Below are 20,797 nucleotides of genomic sequence, written 5' to 3'. Positions count from 1 at the left end.
GTATCCACGAGGGTGTCGATGTGAGGAAGAGGGAATTCATCCTTCGGGCAAGATTTGTTCAAATCTCGAAAGTCTACACATACTCTGATTTGGCCATTCTTCTTCTTTACTGGCACGATGTTTGCTAACCACGTGGGATACTGTATTGGCCGGATGAAACCAGCCTGTTGAAGTTTTTTCAATCTCCTCCTTAATCTTTTCTTCGAGATCTGGATGATACTTTCGAGCAGCTTGCTTAATTGGCTTGGAGTTTGGGAACACATCAAGATAGTGGGAGACTAGGTTAGGATCTAGTCCGGGCATTTCCTTATATGACCAACCAAACACATCTGAGTATCGGCTTATCAACTTTAACAACTATTCCCGCTTCTCTGGGCTAAGGCTCGAACTTACGAATACCGGCCTCGGTGCATCTTGTCCATCACTCAGATCTATTTCAATAAGTTGTTCGGGCTGAGGCTTCGGCCCATCTTGCATACATTCTGGAGCCACTTCAGGCTTTATTACTATATCATTGTCAGGAGGCTCTTCTTTTGACTCGGAGTCGGTGACTGAAGAAACCGACTCCCCGCACCTTCATAAATAGTACACCATCTTGCCTCCTTCTCGAACTTTCATCACCTTCCGAGGAATAGGCGGACTTTCTGTTCTAGACATTGCCCGCTTACTTGACTCTGTCATCGGCTCCTTGTCATCTTTGATATCCTCCCAACGAGGAATTTTGACCCCTCGAGGCTTAGAGGTGGTGGGAACTTCTTCGACAGCCAGTTCGGTGAAGTAGATGGCATCAGAATAATGAGCTTCGTGGATCTCGAACGGCCTTTCTGTAGCCTGAATTGTCACCGTCTTCTTTCCCCATTTAACCTTAACACACTGATGATAACTTGATGGTACAGCCCCATATCTATGCATCCAGGTCCTCCCTAGAATGATGTGATAATTTGCCTCAGAATCGATAATATGGAACTTGGTGGCCGAGCGAATCTCTCCAACGGCTAAATCAACTGTTACGCATCCGATAGTAACTCTCCTTTCTCCACCGAAGCCAGTGATGACTATCGGCTGCTTTACAATGCGTTCTTCAGAGATTCCGGCTTTTTCTAGAGTAGCGTGAGTCATAATGTTGATAGAGGCTCCACTATCTAGAAAGGCCCTTTTGAACTCAACCCCGTTAATAAAAACAGTCACATAAAGCGGGCGATTGTGAGAAAAAGGATACTTCCGATCAGCCTCGGAGAAAGTAATGGCACTAGATTGCTCTTTTGCCTTCCTCGGGATAGACCCCTCAGTCGACATGCATTCCTCATGGTGTGCCTCGGCTATATTAATGATAGACTTGGTGATTTCCGTTCTTGCCTCCCTGGAAAGTCCAAGCTGGTCAAAGAACTGCTTGAACTTTACACAGTCTTGCAGGGTTTTGGCATAGTGATCCGGATCTTTTTCCACTCTTGGAGGCTCGTAGTTAACCATCTCCTCGGTCTCCTCAAAATAAGATGCCACATAAACATGGTGTCTTCCTCTTCCATAGTATTCTTCTCCTCCTTCTGGATCAAAGGGATCTTCGCCATGAGTCATAAATGTTCTGCCCTCTGGATCGAGAGCACTTCCATAGTAAACTTGCTCACCCTCTGGCTCGAGGATGTCGTCCAGATAACAGTCATCGTCATCGAGATTAGCGATAGCCTCGATCATTGGGCCTTCATAAGCTATCATAGCAACATTTTTGCCCTTGTCTCGGTGTTGAGGATATGGTTGTTCTCGGATGTCTTGAGTCCCTCACTTTTTGAACCTCAATTCGTCTGCCTCGACTTTATCTCTGAAGATTTTCCTGAGAGTCCAACACTTCTCTGTCGGATGTTTCAATGTACGATGGTAGACACAAAATTCAGGGCTCTCACGGTCCTTTTTTTATGGCATTTCTTCAACATAAGGCAATTTTAGCTCTCCGTTAGCCACCCATTCCTTAACTAGAGCTTTCACTTCCTCGATTCCACATGGATAAGAAACATTCCCCTTTTCACCATTATATTGCTTTCTTTTCTGGCCTCTATGACCTCCTCCTTGTGAATTTCGGGTATCCGGGGCAGAGGCAGCAGCAACGATAGGTCCACGAGATGACTTGAAACTAGTCTTGTAACTGGCTTTAAATCCGGACTCCTGAGCCTGAGGAATGCTAATGTTCCGAGCTGCTTCTATTAATGCCGAGAAGGTGGGTAGCTTGTGGTTAACTAGAAACATTTTGTACCTGCTCAATGCCCCTTCTAGACAAATTTGAACCAGATAACTCTCCTCAACTGCTTCATGACAATCCACGGCCTTGTCCTGAAACCTTTTGACGTAGTCAAGGATGTCTTCACTTTCTTGTTGCTTCTCTTTACACAATGTAAGTGTGGTCACCTTCTCCGCCACTTGAAAGAACTTGGAGTGGAATTTGTTAACCATTTCCTCCCAACTTCGGACAGAGTTTGGGGCCAAATTAACATACCAACTATATGCTCGGTCGGTGAGGGACTTAGAGAATTCTCTCAGTCGGAGGACGTGGTTTGAACCATGAATACCTAGAGTCTCGATGAATCGCACAACATATTCTCGGGCATTTCCTTGTTTGCCGTCGAACTTGATGAACTTCGGCACTGTATACCCCTCAGGGTATGGATAACTCAACATCTCAATGGGGTAAGGTGGCTTGACGTCTGGATCAGGCAAAGAGGGTAAGGTCCTCTTGCCCCGTTCGAGATCGAACATGGCCTGCACATCGGCGAGAGTGAGAAACTGTTGAGGGAGAGAGTTTGATGGTGGTATTCCCGGGACTTGGCTTATGTACCCGAAGACTGAGCTAGGGCCGTCTTGGCCATTCTGGTGCTGCGAATTCATCATTGGTGAGGACATTTGACGATACTGGCCATCAGCGCCTATAGACAAGCCAGTTGGTGATGGGATATTGAATTGAGACCCATAGAGTCCACCGCACGGCGCCGCTATACCGGGTTGTGCTTGCGGATTTGTTGTCGGCACCAAAGGAGGCCCGCTTGGTGCTTGGGTAACATTCACTGGTGGCGTAACAAGATTAGGTACGGGCATAGCTCCCTTTTGCGCCATTATGCTCCTTATGTTTTCCTGGACACCAGCAGTCGTTGGAGTGCCATTCATTACACCAGAAACTCCCCTAGTCACCATTGGATCTTGGCTCGGCACGCCATGGAGCCCGGGCATGGGCAAACTGCTGCCGCCTACTGTGGTTTGAGCATGTGTTACTGTGGCTGTGTTGCCATGAGCCACAGGTTGATTGGGGCCTGCTTCTCCTTGGATTTGATTTTGCGCTCCGGCGGGAATAACTCCACCACCCGTTTGATTTCCGTTTGGCGCCGGTGCAAAATTAGAACTCATCACTAACATGGTGTGAGTGAGATTCTGAAGAGTGGTAAGAATCTCTTGCTGAGTATTTTGAAGTCCTTGAATGGCTTCAAGCAAAAGTGGTTGATCTGGAGCCATGGTTCTGTCATCACCACCATTAGAGGATCCTTGTTGGTGAACTTCATCTTCTCCCGCCATCCTTGTTGGAGTTGTGTGGATTCCAGATCTCGTTGAGACCATTAACCAATCCGCCTCCCCAGCAGAGTCGCCAAAATGTAGGAAAGGGTTCAAGAAAGGAGTTGGAAAATTCGAAGATCGAATTCTCTAGAATATGATGAGAGGCTTAGATTCTTCAATAATCTCAACTTAGGAACACAACAACAAAGGAGATGATGGAGATAAGAGATTGGGTGAAGAAGAAGGCAAAATGGCTAGAGAATAGAATAATGGCAAGGCTCTCCCATGGATCTCCCACTTTCACTCTCAAGGTTGGTAATGGAGAAGGGAAATTAGTTCTTTCCCAAGAGTTAAAAATCTCCAAAATCCATCCCTTGTAAAGCTATGGGCGGGTGCTATTTATAGGCACCTCATGATGTAGGATGGAGCCCATGTGCAAGGCACATGGGGGATATTCTCTCTAACCACCTTGTCCGAGGAGGTGACCTCTCCGAGGAGGTGACTTCTCCGAGGATGAGAAAACCCCGAAGAGGAGATCAATCCCTCGGCGAACCCTTCTTCTTAGCCACACCTAACCAATGATCCCCAATCATCCCAAAGGGTCAGGGGTAGTCCCAGAGGACGTCCTGCCGCAAAATATTGCCGAGTCTCATGGACCCCCCGGGGTCGTGCCACCTCGACCCGGGTATAGGCTAGTTTAACCGAAGAGTGAATTTATCTCCACTCACCGTCCTCGGGATCGGGTCCTTTGTTCGAACTCCATTACGCCCATGGTTCTGGTGCGTAGATCCCGGAAAGCTCCGAGCCCGCAAGTGTTCTGGGACTCATTAACGGAGCGACTTCTAGATTGCGTCTGAATCCGTTCGAAGCCAAGTGCTTCGGATCTCTAGATTTGTGGATCCGAATCCTTTCGAGTCCGAGTGCCTCGGATCTCTAGGCTTGCTTAATACCCTTTCGAGTCCGGGCCCGAGTAAGGCTCTAGGTTCGTGGATCCGAACCCTTTCGAGGCTTAGAGCGATTCAATCCGTTTGATGGCGATAAATCTGGGCCCACCGATTCTTGGACTTGCGATAAATTCGGGCCCACTAATCTTGGGCTATTGGGCCTAAATAATTTAGTGGGCTCAAATTAGCCCCTCTTACAATTTTTAATTTAAAAACTTACAACTCATAACAAATACATAATCCAAAATCCTATTCAAAACTCATAAAAAAAAATTAAAAATTTATTTAAAATATAAAAATAACAGGGGCAAAAAAAAAAAAAACCGAACACTGTTCCGGTCTACCGGCCAAACGTTCGGGAAGACGACCGAGTTAGCCAAATTTTCCTGCCTGGAAGGAGTTTTCTAAAGTGGGTGTAAAATTATAATTTAAAAACTGAAAACAAATACCACACTAAAATTAATGGGTGAAAATGTGTTAGGAGAGCTTCTCCAAACACGGTCTCCTTGCTCTCTCCCATTGTCTCTTTATTTATTGGGTAATTGGACCCATTTTTGGACTCAATTTTGATGATCCAAATCGTTCACATTTTAAGATTTGTTGAGTATATCATACCTGTAAAAAATCAAGTTGATCGGATATTAAAAAACATGTATTTTGAAAATTGTTTATTAATTTTTTTTTAAAAATAATTTTTAGTTCAATGATCTGAACACGTAATTTTTTAAAAAAAGTTATGATTTTTTTGTAATAAAAATTATGAATATTAATGGTATGTTATAATACTTTGTGATTTACCAATAGTGAATTTATGTGTTCATCTTAAAATTATGAATGATAAAGTTAAGAAAGTTTGTGATTTTCGTTGTGATAGTTTGTGGTCAAAAATGCTTTTATAATGTGAAAAGTTACTATATTTTCGTAATTTGTATTATAAAATTTTGTAAAAATATTATAATAATTGTGGGGAAGTAGTTTTAGAAAATACTCTTCTAATCCTGGGGGACGTTCGTGATCCACCGATAGGCACCTGAAAGAAAGTAAACATTCCGGTCGAGGGTGCCAGAATTAGCACTCCGACAGACAAGTCAGTCTCTCGTTCTAGATTACTTGTATTATAAGTTAAACACCACAATTATCACATACCTTTCTCAGTCTGCTATTCCTTCATTTATATTCGTTCCCTGGTCCTCGGGGCCAAGTCCACTTTTCGCTCATTATGTTCATATTTACTCGACTCCATAGCTCAGTACCTATTCGGCCCATTTGCCTTTTATATTCGGCATCCTGATGGTTCTGGACAGAGCCGGGCAATACCTGTCTGTTAAAGTATGCCTCCTTTAATATTCGGCTCCCACAATTGCCCCTCAAACACCTTTCTAGCATCAGCTAGTCGGCGTGTTTGGTTCCTGATTTGGGAAAACAGAAATTCGACGGTTAATCCTCTTCCCGATGCATGTCAGGACGCGTACATGCTTTTCGGTCACTGTAACGCCTTCCCGCCTCATTCGTGCTTCTCTTGTATTTATTATGATTTGAAGTTTAAGTCCCTTCGAACACATACTTTTTCAAATATTTGAACCTTCTGGACCGCCCATTGGTATTTCTTCTCCGACGTATTTTCTACAACTCCTCTCCGTCTTCTTCTCGTTCCCTTTGCCTCTCGTAAGTTTTCTTCTCTTTTCTTTGCAATCATACTTTCTATATTTATTTTTTGCTTTAGAATATCCTTGAGTTCTCTCTAGAATGGCTAAGCATTTGAAAGACCTCCTCTCTGAGGGTCGAATTTCTGGGTTCCGAAAACATTTCTCTATTCCTAATGATGTTCATCTATCTCTAGTAACGGAGAGATTCCTGGATATGGAGAGGGATGACCCAAATACAATCGCGTTCCTTCTCCTGTCCATTGCGGAGGGTGGCATTCGCTTTCCCCTACATCTATTTCTTAAGGCCGTCCTCCGCCACTGGGATCTGATTCCCTCACAACTCAATGTGAATTTCTTTCGAATCGTAATGGGAATTGTTGAACTAAACCGGTGCCTCAGTATCAACCTGGGCATTCCTGCGATTTGGCATTGCTATGCTTTAGCCAAATCCTCTGGTCGGCTCGGGCGTTACTTTCTCATGGCCAAGGACACTGACCATCACTTGGTAACCATGCTTGCCAGCTCTGGCAAACGAGTTGATGATGTAATCGTCAAAGTTCGGGGCAATTGGGAATTCTGCGAAGGCGAAGATCGCCTGGACCCTATTCCCAAACGGAGGGGTGAACTAGGTTGCCGTGTGATTCCTTGTTTGTTGAACTTTCTTTTATTTGGCTTCTTCTCCAAATATAATCCTCCGTTTTTGCAAGCAACAAGTTGAAGAGGATTCTAACCTCGGCTGACGACGCAGTACTTTCAGACATTAAGACTGCGCTAAAGTATTTTGGCCGTCCAAACGTACAGAAATAAGGCAGAGCTGTCCATATTCTTCTGAGGTACGAGCCTACCTATACTACGTTCTCGGCCGCAGACAACATTTCGATCCCAATTGGCGAGCAACACCATTCGGCTCTTATCTTCCCCAGCTTCTAGTCCCTGAGATAGATTGGTCTCGAGACTTCCGATTTGGAGCAAGACTTAGAGCCGGGAGTCGAGGTGGTTACCGAATCAACCAGGGAGTTCATTACCGAGGCCAAAGAGGTTGACGAAGCTCTGAAATCAGCGTTTGAAACTGCCGATCTTAACCAGCCTAACTCACCGTCCATTTCGGGTCGGGTAGAGTTTTCTTTCGGAGACATTTTTACGAATTTGGGGGACCTGCCCGGTGATTTTTCTGAAGGCATGGCTAGGGAAAATCTCCCGCAGATGGCGAGAAAGAGAAATGCCGAGCAAATGGCCGCTCGAAAGAAGGCAGAGGCCGCTCGTTCTGAGCCTGCCCCGGTTGAATCTTTACAACCCGTTACTGCGGAAGAAACGGCTCAAATCGTTTTGGATGAGACAGAGAGGGAGGCCGAATAGCAGGTCACGGAAGAACGACTGGTTCGTAAAGAACGGGGCGAAAAACGTAATGCCGAGGGAGACGCAGGCTCGGAGAATAGTCTTGTTAGCAAAAGGCCTCGTTTAGGGGAATCTGACGTGGTTCCTTTTGTTGTTCAACCAAAGATCAAAAACATGCCAATCTCTAATGATGCATCCGTCATAAAGGATCCGACCGTAGCGTTGAGTTTGGCCGCCTCAGTTTCACTGTCGGCTGATAAGGCCACCTTTCAAGAAGAGCCAGATTAGAGCTTATAACGTTCGCTGTCCAGTCTGCCCTTCTGGTATGTATACGATATTCTCTTTTCTGCTCGTTTGATTTGGTTTGCACACTATATTGCTTGATGTGATAATCCCGATTTGTTTTGTAGATAGCTGGAAGGATAGCCGAACTAGGCCGTCGGCAGCATGATGCCACCGAAAGAATTGGCCGCTTAAAGTCTGAAGCTGAAGGTGAAAGGAGCAGGGCCGAGTTTGAGGTGATGAGGGCCGCTATGGAAAATGCGCGAGCCGAAGCGGAAATGGAAAGGGCTCAAACTGCTGACCAACTCAAATCTGAAGCCGAGGATAGGGCGAACGCGAGGGAGGAATCGCTCGAGTTAGCCAAGGAGGCGCTTGCCAAGGCAGAGGCTGAGTTAAAGGAATTGAAGGCGGCCAAGGAAAAAGCCGAATCCGAAGTTTCTACAGCGCTTGAGGCTGGGAAGAGCGCCGCCTTCAAGGAATACGTAGACGAAGTCCCCAAATTCGAAAATCAAGAATTCAAACATGGGTGGCTCAAAGCCCTTGCTGCCGTTGGAGCTACATTGGTCGTGCCAATTCCATACGAGCAAGTGGACGTTGAGCCACTTGAGTCTGATCCCAAGGATTGATTTTGGAGACATTCTAGTTTTATTAAGTATATTCAATGTACATTTTTTGGATTTTGATATGTAAAATGTCCACTACCAGCGCCCAGTTTGTGAATGAAAATTTTATATGCTCTCAAGTTATTTTTCGCATTGTCTGTTATATGAGCGTATAGTTGGGAGAGTCAGCAGTTAGAACAAAATGTCAAGCATGCGTGAGACGGCAGACTTATCGGCCGATTAAAATTAGGGATCTAATTTAGTCAGAAACAAAATGAATTCAAGGCTAGTGCTCAGATAAATCGATTTGTGGACCGACTGTGGCATTCGAGCCGTATAGATTAATGAATATGCCCTTGCCCCAACTGGTTCACGAACGTAGAATGCTGAATAAAACATAATAAATTTTGCACGTAAGAATCGATTCGTGGAACGGCTGGGGCACTCGAGCCGTATATATTGATCTGATTTAGTCAGAAACCAAATGAATTCAAGACTAGTGCTCAGATAAATCGATTCATGGAGCGGCTGTGGCACTCGAGCCGTATAGATTGATGAATCTGCCCTTGCCCCAGCTGGTTCACGAACGTAGAATGCCAAATAAAACGTAATAAATTTTGCACGTAAGAATCGATTCGTGGAACGGCTGGGGCACTCGAACTGTATATATTGAACTGATTTAGTCAGAAACAAAATGAATTCAAGACTAGTGCTCAGATAAATCGATTCGTGGAACGGCTGGGGAACTCGAGCCGTATAGATTGATGAATCTGTCACTGCCCTATCTGGTTCATGAATCGAGAATGTCGTATATCAGCGGTTGATGGGGCGATTGGGGCTTGGTTCAGTCGGCGATTGGGACGTACAAGACGGTACATGATGGGCTATTCACGCTTCATTATTAATGAAGTAGCCTCGAAAATGCTGCCCTTGTAGGGAATAAATGGGCGTGTACTTCGTGAGCGAGGGTCCTATTTACGTGCTAAATGAGCATCTCAGTCCCGCTCTTTGAGGAAGGCGAAACAAGTGCGAATGTCAAATAAGTTTTTCTTCAACAGCAGAGGTCAAGCGAAGACGCTAGCTGAGCTGGGAGGTGCCATGAATCGAAGCGGTGAACCGTCACGCACGGGCGGTAGGACGTCAAGGGGTCGGGAGAGACACTAATCTCCTTGACGTCAAAGTAGATCGCCTAGGAGGGATAGTCAGCCACAACATAAGTCTCTTCAATCTCATCCTGGAAGGGAATCCGACGCAACTCCTTGCCATTGAGTTTTGCAGTCTTCGTGGGTAACAGACCGATGACGGAGGCGGATTCCATCATTCGAGACCTAAATGTGGCAGTCGAGTTTACTCAACAGATTTTTTCGCCTGAAGTTCAGCAATCGATAGTAGGCCGTTCGGACTTCGAAGTGTTTCGGGAAGGCGTTCACGGGTCAGTGAGGGGACTTTACACAGCTTATAAGATCGGTATACGTCTTCGCGCCGCTCATCGGGACATAGAACAGAGAGACGAACGCATTCGGAAATTAGAAGCTCGCGCTAAAAAGGCCGAACGCGAGCTGAGGAAAAACAAGCCTGCGTCGCCCCAATCAGCCGTCCCCCCCAACCCGGTTGTCGCAAAGAGGGTTACTCAAAGGTTGATTAGTGATGCGATCGCCGATCGTAATACGGCGAGCATGTTTGCGATCGAGACTGCGAGAAACGTGGCCTATGAAATGGGCTTTTCATGATGGCCGACTGGTCGGAATTCAGAAGACCGAAGAGAAGCTCGTCAAAGAAGTTTGCCGATGTGAGAATCGTGGCTTTAAGCACTGTTGGATCAGGGCATCTCAAGCCACGGAAGCTCTCCGGGCGTCGGGAATTGATTCGGCGCTGCCACTCTACCAACGTAATCATTTTCCGTTTTCTGCTTTTGAAGTCGAGAAGAGTGAGGATGAGGACGACGCCGTATAAAAATACTATGTAATTGTGTAATTGTTGCCTGATTGAATAAAACATCCTATTTTAAATGTTTCATTGTAATCTACATTCGGCATATACGTGTTTGCATATGTTTTCATTGTGTAAACATTGTCTGGCTCAAGTAGTCATTTAATTTCAAACGGTTACGTGCCGGCTTGTCATGATCGCTCCACCGATTAGGCTCCGAATTCGGAGACTTGTATCGGTCGGCGTGATGCATCGATGAGGCTCCGAATTCGGAGGCTTAATTGGCCCAAACGTGCCATGCTCCAGGGGCTTCGAATCCGGAAAGTGTCATCCCATTTTTAATTGCCATAATTAGTCCATTTTAACTCAAAAAGGCCAAAAATTAGTACATGGAATGGCTATGGCCAACATCTATTGGCATCTGTCTTTTGGAGTTCAGTATTAATGACGTTGCTTCGAGGTCACCGCAAGGATTAAAAATAGATTGCCTTGGAATTTTTGCCCTAGTAATTTCACTTACTGTGTTCAAACTTGCTTTAAAACAACTTTGTTGCATGGGGCAGACAAATGTGAATGTCAAATGGAATTTTCTTCAACAGTAGAAGAGGGGCGTTCAAAGAACGGGAAGAACGTCGACCTCTAAGTTGTCGAAGCAGATCACCCCGAAGGAAGGAAGAGGCCGACGTAGCGCTACAACCGTTGAATTTTACTGTTTTCGTGGGGAATTCCTCTCTTGTCTTGGATCGTGGCCTTGACATTGTCTATGGTGTCGAGGCTCTCGACCTTGAGGATGATTGTCGCGCCGGTGTGAACATTGTGGGTTCAAGCGCGGTCAGATCGAAGAATTTCGAGCTAAGGACGCTTTCTGGGTAGCGGGCGTCGATCTGGCGCTGCCGCTGTACCATCGCGACCACTTCTCCTCCTTCGCCTTCAAAATTTGAGAAGAGTGAGGATGAAGGTGACGCCGTATGAAAGTAGACTTTGCAATGCTCGAACACGAATTGCATTTTTGTAATTATTGTTTAATCGAATAAAATGTTTTATTTTAAAAGTTTGTATTTCATTGTGAATTTTTGTTAAGCATCTTATTTCGAGTGTTGGCACGTTTTGTTTCATTTATGCCGCTGTGCCGGCTCGAGTTACATTTCCCTGCTCGGATGTGCATTGAGGGCACTCCAAATTCGGAATGTTATTCGGCTTTTGGAAGCTTTATTGACCCAACGGCGTTATGCGCCGAGGGCGCTCCGAATTCGGAGACGTTATCGGCCCAACGACGTTATGCGCCGAGGGTGCTCCGAATCCGGAGACTTTATTGGCCCAACGACGAGACGCGCTGAGGGGGCTCCAAATCCGGAGGTTTTATCGGCCCAACAGCGTCATGCACCGAAGGGGCTCCGAATTCGGAGGCTTTATCGTCCCAACGGCGTCATGCGCCGAGGGAGCTCCGAATTCGGAGGCTTTACTTGGCCAATCGTGATATCCACGAAGGGCGCTCCCAATCCGGAGGCTTTATCAGCCCAACGGCGTCATGTGCCGAGGGGGCTCCGAATCCGAAGGCTTTATCGTCCCAACGGCGTCATGCGCCGAGAGGGCTCCGAATTTGGAGGCTTTACTTGGCCAATCGTGATATCCACGAAGGGCGCTCCGAATTCGGAGGCTTTATCGGCCCAACGGCGTCATGCGCCGAAGGGGCTCCGAATCCGGAGGCTTTACTTGGCCAATCGTGATATCCATTAAGGGCACTTCGAATCCAGAGGCTTTATCGGCCCAATGGCGTCATGCGCCGAGGGGTCTCCGAATCTGGAGGCTTTATCGGCCCAATGGTGTCATATGCCGAAAGGGCTCCGAATCCGGAGGCTTTATTTGGCCAATCGTGATATCCACGAAGGGCGCTCCGAATCCGGAGGCTTTACTTGGCCAATCGTGATATCCATGAAGGGCACTTCGAATCCGGAGGCTTTATCGTCCCAACGGCGTCATGCGCCGAGGGGGCTCCTAATCCGGAGGCTTTACTTGGCCAATCATGATATCCACGAAGGGCGCTCCGAATCCGGAGGCTTTACTTGGCCAATTGTGATATCCACGAAGGGCGCTCCGAATCCGGAGGCTTTATCGGCCCAACGGCGTCATGCGCCAAAGGGGCTCCGAATCTGGAGGCTTTACTTTGCCAATCGAGATATCCACGAAGGGCGCTCCGAATCCGGAGGCTTTATCGGCCCAATGGCGTCATGCGCCGAGGGGACTCCGAATCCGAAGGCTTTATCAGCCCAACGGCGTCATGTACCGAGGGGGCTTTTTGGTCGGAATGCCCTTTTTAATTAGATTTGGCAGAATATGGGATTATATCTGCCCAACAAGGATCCTTGCATTTACAAAGGAGGAATATGTACATGGAGAATTATTTTAGAACTGAGATCATTCCCTACAAGTCGGGTTTAATGACAATTCTCGAGTTCCAGGGCCGTAAAGTGTTTCTGAGCCGATATGGAATCCTTCCGATGATGACCGTGTTAGTCGAGGATGTTCCGATTCGGTATTTCGAGAGGGGGACAGAGTGCTGGTGCGGAGTGCCGGGAACCACGGATTTGCTCAATACCGTGTTGGGTAGGAAAGTGCAACAGCTGATGGTAGGTGCTAGGCACGGCTTGGATAGCATGCAACCAAGTTCGCCCCATGATGATATTATACGGCGATGGGAGCTTGATGACCAAGAATTCTACATCCATCGTTCGTGAGCCGGCTCGAACGGATAGTGTGATTCTGCCCAATGGATACTCTAGATTCACGTTGAAGCCAAACAATGGATAGGGAGCCGGAGACAGGTCTGATTGATTGAGACCGAGTCTGACGAAGATTTCGTAATACATAACCTCCGAAGTGTTTCCTTGGTCTATGAAGACGCGTTCAACGACGAATCGATTTACGTGTAGCTCAATGACCAATGGATCACTATGGGGGAGTGTTACGCTGATAAGATCGAAATCGTTGAAGATAATACTCGGAGCTTCGTGGGGCTGCCTCGATGGTGTGAGTTGCTTCTGGGGGGCTTGAATTACGTGTACGGCAAGTGGCCTTGGAAGGTCGTAGATCATATGAATGATGCCGAGCGGAGGCGAATCCTGCCTAAAGGCAATAGTTTTGATTGTGTTCCTTTGTACGTGTTGCTGAAGTCGACTATCTTGCACCAATTCCTCAAGGTGGTCTTTCAGAGCATAGCAGCTGTCCGTATCATGACCGTGATCTTTGTGATATTCACACCGTCTGTCCCGTCTTCTCGTGTCGGGAGGTCCCACCATTTTGGATGGCCATTTAAAAAACGGAAGATGTTGGATTTGGGACATAACTGAGCTGATTGAATCTGACAGCTCCGTATATTTCTTGTTGACGCGCTTTGTGCGCCTGTTGTCAACTTGCAGTTGCTCATTTGTTCGGTGTGGGCACTGATCGCTTGGTCGGCAAGAATCTCATTTCTTATCTCGTTTAGTCCGCTGGCATGGTTCATGGTTCTCAGGAGGTACGGAACTTATTGGCTGGGCAATCTCGGGGGGGGGCATTTTGGTGGTACTGTGTCCGGCTTTAACCAACAAAGCGTCATCTTTTACTTTGCAGTATTCTTCTACTTTCTTCATCAACCCCCAGACTGTTTTGGGGGGTCTTCTGGTCAAGGAACTTGGGAGGGCACTATCTGGGTGTAGTCCCATTTTGAAAGCGGTGATGGCCATGGAGTCATTGCAAGCATCATCTACAAGATGAAAGCATTCCCAATATCGTGCCGAATATGCTCTTAGCGTCTCTCCTGGAAGGATTTGCATTGCCCAGAGAAAGTCAGCTTGTTTCGGCTGGACCTCATTTGTGATGAATCTGGCCCTGAAAGACTTCTGTAATTGGTGGAAGGTTTCGATCAAAGCCGGCTCCAGTTTGTAATACCACCTGATAACCAGTGGTCCCAAACTGCTGGGGAATATTCGGCACATAAGGGCTTTGTCATCTGCATACAATGTTATGGCTTGCTTGTAGTGGCAGATATGATCGGTGGGGTCGGACTTGCCATCATAAAGAGTAAAAGACGGAGCTTTAAACTTTTTGGACAAGATTGCCCTTGCGATCAGTCGCACAAAAGGATCATGCTGGTCCTCGTCATCTGAGTCGTTTCTTCTGCGCTTATGCCTTACGCGTGGGCTCTCTTCAGAGGAGCTGAAAGTTGTAGGTCGTCCTTTCTTTTTGGGCTCCAGAGATAGTGAGTCGGAGTCCCTATCAGTGTCTTGTTGCCGGGCTCGAGGTCATCTACCACCTACTTTCAGAGGTCGTTCCGGGTCTTAGCGCACTGCTTGTTTGGACTTTGCCACCTCCAGTGCCAAATCCTGACGGAGACGCTCGTTCTCAGCGATCATGTTCTCCAACTGCTGCTCGTTTTGCTTTGCCTGCTCCACGATCGCCTGCATTGCCTCATGTTCTGGAGTCGAAGGTGAACCGAAGTTCAAAGCGCGTCTTACTGGGTTAGGCTTCGGTCCGTGCGTGTTTGTTGGAGTGAAATCGTCTATCTGTGTGGTGTCATCAGCGACTATTGGAGGGTCCTCCGTTGCGTCTGCCATGGATGTGCTTGAGTATTCCCACAGACAGCGCCAATTGTGGGAAAGTGGTTTTAGGAAATACTCTTCTGATCCTGGGGGATGCTCGTAATCCACCGATAGGCACCTGAAAGGAAGTAAACACTTCGGTCGAGGGTGCCGGAATTAGCACTCCGACGGACAAGTCAGTCTCTCGTTCTAAATTACTTGTATTCTAAGTTAAACATCACAATTATCAAATACCTTTCTCAGTCTGCTATTCCTTTATTTATACTCGTTCCCTGGTGCTCGGGGCCAGATCCACTTTTTGCTCATTATGTTCATATTTACTCGGCTCCATAGCTCAGTACCTATTCGGCCCATCTGCCCTTTATATTCGGCATCTTGATGGTTCTGGACAGAGCCAGGCAATACCTGTCTGTTAAAGTATGCCTCCTTTAATATTCGGCTCCCACAATAATAATGTTAAGTATCATGAAAAGATTTCAAGAAGATTTTTCACTAAGGAATTAGTTTGCAGTATTTTATTATATGCTATTCAATCACCCTTAAATTAGTTTCATGAAACTTTTCATGATATTTATTTTATGATACGTAACATTACTCATATCATAAACATGTTTTTAAGGATATGTACGGGGAGCAAATATTCCGGCGTGCCCGTATTCCTTTCTTCCAAGCTCCGTCGATATCCGATCACCTGTGAGCAAATAACGGTGAGCTACCCGGCGGTGTGTGGCCGGAAAAACCCTCCGACGGTCAAGTTAGCACACACCTTAGAGGGAATAGAGAGAAGGGAGAGAGTGTTTGAGTGTAAGAAATCCTTACAGATGTGTTCGTGTGTTGCGTATGGGGGGCGCAGTCATGCTTTTATACCTTCTGAGCCCCATATCCACTCCCTGTCATCTCCTGACACGTGGCTCTGCTATCCCATCTGTCAGCATAAACCATGCCATTCATCACCTGCTCTCAACTGTCTGCCAGCACAGCTGGAGCTCGGCAGCCGAGCTGCCCTACCTCGGTCGTACCATGCTTCATACCTTAAGCGCCTAACCGGATAAACAAATGAAGGACCGGGCTAGGCGGCATCTCGGCAAAGCCCAGCCCGGGCTCCTCCTTTGGTCGGCCTTCTCGCTGGTCAATCAACTACCTCGGCTGACCGCGCCTTTCCGAGCGCCGGTCTCTCGGTCTGTCTGGTTTCGACCATCCTCGGACCGAGCATCCTGGTCTGACCGGTCACTTCCTGGCCGAGCAGCTTCTGCACGGTCCGGGGCAGAACACACTCAGTCCAAACTCTGCCCGGCCCAAGTTCTGGTAGCCCATCTCCGGGTGAACAGTCGATCATCTCGGCCCATTGCTCTGTTGGGCCCTCAACTTGCTCGGTCTATACCTCGGCCCAACACCGGATCATAAATCACCCTCTCAATTGCCCCTTAATCCCATCCGCGAAAGCGTGACTGGGATTACTCACTTCGACCGAGATAACATTTCTCCGGTCGTCAAGTCGCCAAGCCTTCACCGAGCTAATCTGCTATCCTTCCCCGGTCATGTTCCTCGGCTTACAGCCTTTTCGTCGAAAGTAGCTCGGCTGGCTCTTCGTCTCTTCATCCTGTCGCTTCAATCCTGACGTAGCGATAAATGGGGACACGTGGTGAGCTCCCATTGGTCATCGAGAAACCAACCCGCCGTTCTTGTCAGATTTTTGAATTTGGGCGGCCTTTCACCCTTACAAATACATCACCCTCCTCAAGCCATTTCTTCCTACTGCCTTTCTACTATCTGACGATCCAGAGCTCAAGCCCTCTCCTCTATCTCGACTGCCGTTTCTCATTCTCGGAAGAACAGCCCCCTTCCTCCAAAGGTAAGGTTTTCGATCCCCCCAGTTGCTATTTTCTTTTATTTTACACACATTAGGGCACAAAAACGTAGCTTTTAGGGCATTGACCATTGAAAACGTCACAAACCTCCCACTGTTCTTGGCGTTCTTCGTCTTCCTGAAGAACGCTGAAGAACTGGGGTGAACCGGGCTCTGGGCCTTCTTTTGATCCAAAAAACCAACCAAACCGGGCAAACAACATGTTTGTAATAACCATGGCACAAACCGAGATAACCCAATTACTTGATCGCTTAACCGGGCTAAAATCAGGTCTGCTTGGGCGACCGAGCTCCTTAATTAGTCAACCGAGGTGGTTTGGCACCCTTACCGACCGAGGTGAAGTCTAGCTCCTAATGCGAAACCGCGCTCACTTACACTTGCCATCCTTTTCCTGCAGAGTCCAAGGGGACCACTGCCATTCCTGAACCTCTCAGGACCGAGCTGCAGCCAATTACCACCGTGCCCAACCCATCAACCGGGCTATTGTAAGTCGGCCACCAATGGGGAAATTCCGCTTCCTAGTGGACACTCCGGCCGCGCTAGCCGCTTTCAGAGAGGAGTACGGCGTCCCGGCCGACGTCCATCTCGAGCTGGCCGAAGAAGAAACCACGCCTTGGGGTAGGGAGGAATGCCCCTTCACCGTGCTGTCCATTGTCGAAGGGGGCCTTCGTTTCCCTCTTAACCCGCTGATTACCGAGTTCTTACGCCGAACCGGGCTAGCGCCAACCCAAGTGTCCACCAACACGTACAGGATAATAAATGGCGTGCACGAGCTAAATAACCGGTTAGGCATAAGCCTAGGTTTAGCCGAGATCCTACGCCAATACACACTTGGTCACACCGGCGACGGTCTCGCCTATTACCTGAAGATTCGACCGGGCCGAGAGAAAATCGTTACCGGCACACCAGACAAGGATCTTCATGACGATGATTTCTTCTGGGTGTCTGGTAACTATGAAACAGCCGAGACACCGGGCTGGATGATTAGCAAAAATTTTGGGAGCACATGTAAGCTGCGCAAATAATCTCGGTTTACACACTTATGTTTTCCGCAGTTTAATCATTCTCTTGTTTCTTTTGCAGCCATCCAAGCCTTGCAAGCCAACTACAATTTCCCCAACGTAGAGGCGATCAGGACAGCGCTTCGCTACCGGGATCGTGACTGTAACCAACTACTCGGCTACAGTCCTACATATAGATATTCCGCTCCCCGCCGGAGTAAAGTAACCGACTTCCTCAGAGCTCATTCGCCACCGCCAGATCCAACCCTTCCCGACGTCCCGTTAATCTGGTTAACAGACGAGCAAGAAATGGCCAAGAGAAGTCGAATCAAGAACCTGCTCACCGCCACATCTGCCGAGGTGCCGAGCGTGGTAACCCGGTCGCCAACCGCCGGTCAATCCAGTGGCGCCGTGGTCGCCCTGGCCACTCAATCCGCCGGGCAATCCAGCCGAGAACCTTCTGCGCGGCGGGCCGGAAAAAGAGCTCGGGCAGATCCATCCGCCGAGCTAGTCACCGAGCTCGCCACCGAGCACCCCACGGACGCCCCCGCCCCAGTGCCAGCCTGGCGCCCACATCTGAAGCACCGGGGTCAGGACATCCCGGCAACGGCTTCGATCAAGGCTGACAAAGAGCATCTGCTCGCCTTTGATCTGTCCAAAGCATTCCTACTACCGAGCGACGTGGTTGGCAGCGACCACGTCCCTGACACTCGGTTAGTCAAGTCATCAGTAAAGTCCATGGCCAGGGTAAGCCAATGCAGCTCTGAAAATTTTCCGAAGTGTTTGCCCGGTTACGTTTCTCATCAACTTTGTTTTTTGCAGGCCATTCAAAAACAGCATCTGGTTTTGGAGCGCATCCACCGGCTTAGGCAAAAGGCAAATGACACAGCCAGCCAGGTTGAGAGCCTTCAAGCCGAGCTGGGCCGGGCTAAGGCTTCCCTCCAGATAGCCAACCCTGACAATAACAGACTGCTCGGCCAGCTGGAGGCGGCCGAGAAAAAACAAAGTGAGCTCCAGACTGAGGTGGACGCTTTTAAGAAGACGAAGAGGAAAGCTTGCCGGGCTGCCAACAATGCCGGTTTTAACGAAGCCGAGAAGAACTACAAGAAGCAAGTCTTTGCAACACAAGACATCTTTTTCAAGGCTGGCTGGAAGTCCGCCTGCGAGCACCTCGGCCAGGGCTCCGACACCGATGTATTTACTAATCCTCCTCCCGCCAAGCTACCGGTCTACCTCGTGCCTTACGCAAAAGATGTATTCAGTGCGCTTCAAGCGGAGGCCGAGGAGGGGCTTGAAGAAGGAAGTGATGAGACAGATTTGGAGGCTGAAGACGCCGAAGTGGAAGTGCAGCCCGGTCAAGTTGAGCCCGGTGCCCAAGAAGCGAGCCCAACCATCAACCTTGAGGCTGCCGAGGATGAATTCACCAATCTATCCCCCTTGGTTTAGTTTTCTTTTCTATGTATTTTTGCTTTCAATACTCTTGATGTAACCGGGCTCTGTCCCCACCTTTTGTAATGAATTTCTTTATCAATGAAAGATTTTGAATTTTTGCAAGTGTACGCACGGTTGTAATCAGTTCTGTCTTCAGCAAAACATCTCGGTATAACTCATCGAACCGGAATACATAACACGGTCTAAGTACTTCAGCAGAACGAGACAAATTCATGAACCGAAATAGCCACTTCGGCTGTAACTAAGTTGAACAAATCAACACTTCCAATCGGAGTACACCATCTCGGTTGGGAATCCAAAGTTGGACAAGACACCAACTCTTCCAACCGGAGTACATCATCTCGGTTGGAAATCCTAAGTTGGACAAAACACCAACTGTTCCAACCGGAGTACATCATCTCGGTTGGGAATCCTAAGTTGGACAAAACACCAACTCTTCCAACCGGAGTACATCATCTCGGTTGGGAATCCTAAGTTGGACAAAACACCAACTCTTCCAACCGGAGTACATCATCTCGGTTGGGAATCCTAAGTTGGACAAAACACCAACTCTTCCAACCGGAGTACATCATCTCGGTTGGGAATCCTAAGTTGGACAAAACACCAACTCTTCCAACCGGAGTACATCATCTCGGTTGGGAATCCTAAGTTGGACAAAACACCAACTCTTCCAACCGGAGTACATCATCTCGGTTGGGAATCCTAAGTTGGACAAAACACCAACTCTTCCAACCGGAGTACATCATCTCGGTTGGGAATCCTAAGTTGGACAAAACACCAACTCTTCCAACCGGAGTACATCATCTCGGTTTTAAACATCAAAAGAACAATCCAAGTGCTAGTGCTAGGCGGAATTACTTCTATAAATTGACAAAAAGAATTACATTCTGCTTTGCAAGCCAAAAAATTTCTTTACAAAAAGAGGAAAGTAAAAGCTTAAAAATAATACAGTTTCAAGTTGGCCGCATTCCATGGCCGGGGTATGGCTCTTCCCTCTAGATCCTCCAAGTGGTAAGCCCCCTTGCCAGCCAGACCAGTGATCTTGTAGGGTCCTTCCCAATTTGCCCCTAGTTTGCCTTCTCCTGGCACCAGGGTGTTGCCCATAATCTTCCTCAAAACCCAATCCCCAACTTTGAACGGTCTGGGGTGCACTGTCTTGTTATACTTCTTGGAGAGCTCTTGTTGGTAGGCGGCCACATGGATGAGGGCTTTCTCCCGGCGCTCTTCCGCTAGGTCCAACTCCAAGGCAATAGCCTCGGCATTTAGCTCGGGCGCAAAACTCTCAGTTCTGAGGGTAGGCATTTCAACTTCCAAGGGTATGACCGCCTCCATGCCGTAAGCCAAAGCAAATGGAGTTTCCCCGGTCGAACGTCGCGGGGTTGTTCGGTATGCCCAAAGGACGCTAGGTAATTCTTCAGCCCACTTGCCCTTAGCCTTTTCCAACCGTTTCTTCAACCCATCCAGTATAGTCTTGTTTGATGCTTCGGCTTGACCATTGGACTGTGGGTAGGCCGGGGTGGAGTTGTAGAATTCTATCTTCAGATCTTCACAAAATCCTCTGAATAGCCGACCGTCAAACTGGGTGCCGTTGTCGGAGATCAAAATTTTGGGGACGCCAAACCGCGTAACCA

The sequence above is a fragment of the Camellia sinensis genome, chromosome 5, assembly GCF_055761805.1.
Source record: "Camellia sinensis isolate YWXY chromosome 5, ASM5576180v1, whole genome shotgun sequence".
NCBI lineage: Eukaryota > Viridiplantae > Streptophyta > Magnoliopsida > Ericales > Theaceae > Camellia > Camellia sinensis.
This window is presented reverse-complemented; position numbering follows the sequence as displayed.